Genomic DNA, 6,519 nt, shown 5'->3' on the forward strand with positions numbered 1-6,519 from the left:
TTTTTTGCCTATCCTTAGTTTAACTTTTTAGATCATCCTATGCTTCCTTCCGCTCATTTAAGAGTTCAATAAATATAAATTATTGTTGTTATCCTCATAATTTTTATTTTTATATGTTCAACAAACATTAATTATTACTTTTACCCCCATATTTTTATTCTTTCACTTTTATACGTATTTAATATATTTTTATTAATACATTTTTTTACAAGAGTATAATTTAAATTTGTTAGAACAAATTTATTGATATATTAACAATTCTTTTCTTAAACTTCTGAAATTTTCAATTAAATTGTAAGGTTTAAAGTTTATGAATATAAATTTCAAGGTTTAGTGTTTACTCACGTCGCACGTTGTATGTCTCTCACGTCTTACGTCTCATGTCCCACGTCTCACTTGTCACGTCTCACGTCCCACATGTCACGTCCCACGTCACACGTCTCACGTCCCACGTCCAACGTCCCACGTCTCATGTCCCATGTTCCACGCCTCACGTCCCACGTCTCACGCTCACGTCTCACATCTCACTTTTCACATCCCACATCGTCTCACATCCCACGTCTTATGTCCCACGTCCTACGTCTCACGTTTCACGTCCCACGTATCTCGTCCACGTCTCACCTTCCACGTCCCACGTAGCACCTCTCACGTCCCACGTCGCAGGTTTCACATTATTACACTGAAATTGTGACGAAAAAAAAAATCTAATTACTTATTTATTACATTATACTTATAAATATTTAGAGGCAAAAATTTATACACTAATATATAATTATATTTAAAATATTCACATTTATATATATATTTACAATACTATATACTTCCTATATCCACATTGTTTAGTACATTTTATATTTCCTATACTGGAAGAGGAAGAAGGGTTATTTATTTACAGTTTTCCCCTCATATGCGGTTTATCAAACAGGTGGAGGGAAAATGTTATGGATAGGATTCACTTGGACTGTTAGGGGTAAATAAAAGGTAACTCCGATTTGTCCTTCGATGACAATCGGTGCATTCGAAGCAGAGAGAAAAGTAATGGTAGAGTTTCCCGTTCCCTGAAATGTTACAGAATTATTCACTACATTGGTTTGCCATGCATTTCCCGGAAAAACAACCACAATGTCGGCAAAGAAGGGATCAGGCTTGTTCGGAGCAGCCATCTATGATAATGTTGTAAAATTTTGTTTTTCGCACACAATCAAAAGAAATAGGGAAGTGAGACAAATATAAAAAAAAAATAACGTATCATAATAAAATAAAATGAAATAAAAATTCTCCCAAATCCATGAAACTGAATTTTTATTATACTTTTATAAAGATATTGATTAATTTTGTAGTGACTAGTCAGGATAAATGAGCTTATGGCCAACAAAGTAACTCAAGAACATATCATCTTGAGTAATACTAACTCGTTTAAATCCCCAAGGTCATACCTCCAACTACAATAATCAAATCTTTATTTATCATAAATTTTACTTCAATATTAAATCATATAATTATATAAATAAATAGATAGGATCAATGAATAATTAAAATATATATAAATGAATAAAAAGGGTCAATACGTAACTAGAGATAAATATAAATAAATAAATGAAAGTAAATATAAATTGAATAAATAGGACCAGTGCATAACTGGAGATGAATATAAATAAATAAATAAATATTGGGAACTAAATATAATTTAGAATGAGGTTAGGGACACCTCACTTAGGGTAAATATCGAGATAAAATAATTACGAATAGATAAAAAAAAATAATCAAAGTAAAAAGATAAAGTGATGGATGTCTCCTTCCCTTACCTTATTTATCGTGAAAATTATACCAAGGTTGTACTAAGACTTTGATGATAAATTAATTTTTCTCCTTTTTTTTTTCTTTCTCCTCTTTCTTCCTTCTCACCCGCAGAGTTTCTTCTTCTGTTCCTCTTTTTTTTTCTTCTGTGGTTCTCAATATCTCTTCTTCATTCTATTTATACTCCTATGTGTAATGATTACTTTAGTTCAACATTAACCTCATTTTCTTTGGTTTTGCTTTTTACGTTCCAATTCAACTACTCGTTCGCAGATCTTTTTTTTTTCACAATAATCTGATAAAGTGGCATTTATTGTCATGTTATCCTTTCATATTTTATTATTATTATTATTATTTTTTCAATAGCTTTTACGTTATCTACTTATCACTCTTTTATTCTCTATACATATATATAATCTTTTTTTTTTCTTTAACAGAATTACCTTATACGGTAATCATTTATTATTAATTCCAATTATAAAGTCTGATAGTTTAATTTAAATATATATATATATATATATATATATATATATATATATATATATATATATATATATATATTTAGATGTTACACTTACAGATTTTGTTTAAATGAATTTAATAGTGGTATGAATAGGTAATCTTATTTACAGTTGTGCATGTACAAAGAAAATAATTATTTTTAACAACTCCAATGAAGTCAAATATCTAATAGAATATTTATCAAATAAAAATTTCACTACAGTGGTAAAGTTGCCGTGTTTATAAGTATCAAAATGTTGATAAAGTAATTTCAACTTTCATGTCCTTAATTTATCAAAATGTTTATATTATTATATATATATATATATATATATATATATATATATATATATATATTTGGATATTACAATTCTCTCCTACTTATAGAAATTTCGTCCTCGAAATTTTATTTTATTTTATATATATATATATATATATATATATATATATTTTGACTAAAATAAATGAGGATAAATTCCTCTTATTTTTTCTTCTAATTCCCATGTAATATCTCCATTAGCTTCATTCCACATGACCTTCACTAGAGGGATTCGTCTGCCTCTCAATTCTTTGATCTTCTTGTCCATAATCTGTACAGGCATTGCGTCAAACGTAAGGTTATTCTTTAATTGTACTGTATCAGGTCTTATCACATGAGTTGGATCAGAAATATATTTTCTTAATTGAGACACATGAAAGACATTATGGAGATTGGAAAGGAACGGAGGTAAGCAAATTTGATATGCAACAAGACCTATTTTTCTAAGAATTTGGTAAGGGCCAATAAACCGGGGAGTGAGTTTCTTTGATTTCATCACTCTACCAATTCTAGTGGTTGGTGTTACTTTCAAGAATACATGATCACCTTCTTGAAATTCAAGAGGTCGTCTTTTCTTGTCAGCATAACTTTTTTGTCTACTCTGAGTTGTTCTCAATTTTTCCCTAATCATTTTGATTTTCTCAGTTATATGTTGAATCATGTCAGGACCCAACACTGAATTTTCACCGGTCTCAAACCAACACAAAGGTTACATTTCCTTCCATATAATGCCTCATAGGGTGCCATACCTATGCTAGAATGGAAACTGTTGTTATAGGTGAACTCAATCAAAGGCAGGTATCGATCCCAACTATCAGAATTTTCTAACACACAAGCTCTCAGCAAATCTTCCAAAGATTGAATGGTTCGTTCGGATTGTCCATCAGTTTGGGGATGATAAGCTGAGCTAAGGTGAAGCTTGGTACCTAAGGCTTGATGTAAACTTCCCCAAAATTTTGAAGTGAATCTAGGGTCCCTATCAGATATAATACTTATTGGAACTCCATGTAACCTGACAATTTCTCTTATGTATAAATCAGTCAATTTTTCCAATGAATACCTAATGTTAATGGGTAAGAAATGAGCAGACTTTGTTAACCTATCCACGATAACCCATATGGAATCAAATTTTTGAATGGTTCGTGGGAGGCCAACTACAAAATCCATTGCTATACTATCCCATTTCCATTCAGGTATATCTAAGGATTGTAGCATTCCCGCTGGCTTTTGGTGTTCTATTTTAGCTTTTTGACAAACTAGACATTTTGCTACATATTGCGCCACTTCCTTTTTCATTTTGGGCCACCAAAACATTTTCTTGAGATCTTGATACATTTTTGTTGTGCCCGGATGTATGCTTAATTTGCTTTTATGTGCTTCTTCTAGAATCATTTCCTTAATTTCCTCATTATTGGGTACACACATCCTGTCCTTAAATCTCAAAGTTCCGGTTTTATCTATGCCAAAATTCTCCCCACCCCTTTGTCCTATCAATTTCTTTTTCTTATTAATTAACTCATCACTTCCTTGTGCCTCATGGATTTGCTTTTGTAAATTGTTAATGACTTGAACGGAGTTTAATTGCATTTTATCATGGCTTAGGGTGACCGAAAAATTCATGTCTCTAAATTTTTCTAACAAATTCATTTCATGATTCATTAGTGAAGAGACATGTAAAGATTTTCTACTTAACGCATCTGCCACTACATTTGCCTTACCTAGGTGGTACTGTAATTCAAAATCATAATCTTTCAAAAATTTCATCCATCTTCTTTGTCTCATATTTAATTCTTTTTGGTCAAACAAGTATTTGAGACTCTTATGATCACTAAAAACTTCAAACTTTCCACCATAAACATAATGTCTCCATATCTTAAGTGCAAAAACAATGGCAGCTAGTTCTAGATCATGGGTTGGGTAATTTTTCTCATGTGTTCTCAGTTGCCTGGAACTATATGCCACTACCCTTCTATCTTGCATAAGAACACAACCTAATCCCATTTTGGAAGCATCACAAAATATAACAAAGTGTCCAGTAGGATCAGGTAATGCTAAAACAGGAGAAGTGATTAATCTTTTCTTGAGTTCTTGAAAACTATTTTCACATTTTTCTGTCCATACAAAAGCTTGGCCCTTTTTGGTGAGTTGGGTTAAAGGCAAAGCTATTTTAGAAAATCCCTCAATGAATCTCCTATAATATCCTGCCAAACCGAGAAAACTGCGAATCTCAGTCACCGTTTTTGGTGGTTCCCATTGTAAAACTGCTTCTACTTTGGTCGGATCCACTGACACTCCGTTATTGGAAATCACATGTCCTAAGAATTTAACTTCCTCTAACCAGAATTCACACTTAGACAATTTAGCATATAATTTCTTTTCTTTCAAGATTTGCAAGACAATTCGAAGGTGTTCCTCATGTTCCTCAAGAGTCTTAGAGTAAATAAGAATGTCATCTATAAAAACAACCACAAATTGATCCAAAAATGGATGAAAGATCCTATTCATGTAATCCATGAATATTGCAGGAGCATTGGTCACACCAAAAGGCATCACTTGATATTCATAATGACCATACCTAGTTCTGAATGCAGTTTTTTGTATGTCTTCTGCTTTTACTCTAATTTGATGATATCTGGACCTTAAATCTATCTTAGAAAATACAGAGGCTCCTCTCAATTGGTCCATCAAGTCATCTATTCTAGGAAGAGGGTATTTATTCTTTATGGTGAATTTATTTAATTGATGGTAATCTACGCACAACCTAAAACTTCCATCTTTCTTTTTAACTAACAAAACAGGGGCTCCCAAGGTGACACACTAGGACGAATGAACTGTTTTTCAAGTAACTCTTCTAATTGTTTCTTCAATTCTGCTAATTCAGAGGGTGACATCCTATATGGTGCCATAGAGATTGGTCCAACTCCAGGCATCAGATCTATGGAAAATTCAATTTCTCTGTTAGGTGGTAAACCAGGAATATCATTGGGAAAGACTTCAGGAAAATTTTGAACAACTGCTATATTTTTCAACTCAACTTCCTCTTTTATTTCCATAGAAGATAATAACAAGTACCCTTGAATTTCATTCCTTAAAGGCTCACTTTTTGAATTGGTAGGTGATTTTAGAAGATTCTCAGAGTTTGGAAATATCACTGATTTCTTAGCACAATCCAAAAGGACTTGATTGGAAGATAACCAGTCCATACCTAAGATTACATCTAATTGAGATAAAGGTAGACATATTAAATTTACAAGGAATTTTGTATTCTCAATGAACAGTGGGCAGTCTAAACAAACTCTATTGGTTATTACTGAGTCATTTGTAGGAGTTGAAACAACCAAACTAGTTTTTAGAAAAGAGGTCGACATATTAAGATGTTGAACACAATGATTAGAAATGAATGAGTGAGTTGCACCTGAGTCATACAGTACATTTAAAGTTTTTCCTTTAATAAAACAAATACCTTGAATTAGATCATGGTTTTTAGCAGCTTCAGCTCCAGTCATGGTGTACACTCTTCCTGTTGTGGTAGGTCTTGTCTTGGTTGCAGTTGGATTGAAATGTGGCTTTTGTTGTCCACACTCAGAGAATATGTGACCAGGTTTCCCACACTTGAAACAGACTGGTCCTTTAAGGTGACAATCTTTAGCATGATGACCTTGTCCGCATTTAAAGCATCTGATATGATCATATACAGGTCTACTAGAATTTCCTGATGAAGATTGGTTGGATTGGGTCCTCCATTGTGGGCGATTGTAAGGTTTTCCCTCATTGCGTTTATTTTTATTTGTCTGGGGTCCAAAATACTTTGGTTTGATATTTTGGTTGTTCTCAAAATCTTCCAAAAATCTACACTTGTGAATAAGCATAGGAAAATCAGCAATTTCTAGTATCCCTACTAC

This window comes from Vigna unguiculata, chromosome 3 (assembly GCF_004118075.2).
Source record: "Vigna unguiculata cultivar IT97K-499-35 chromosome 3, ASM411807v1, whole genome shotgun sequence".
Taxonomy (NCBI): domain Eukaryota; kingdom Viridiplantae; phylum Streptophyta; class Magnoliopsida; order Fabales; family Fabaceae; genus Vigna; species Vigna unguiculata.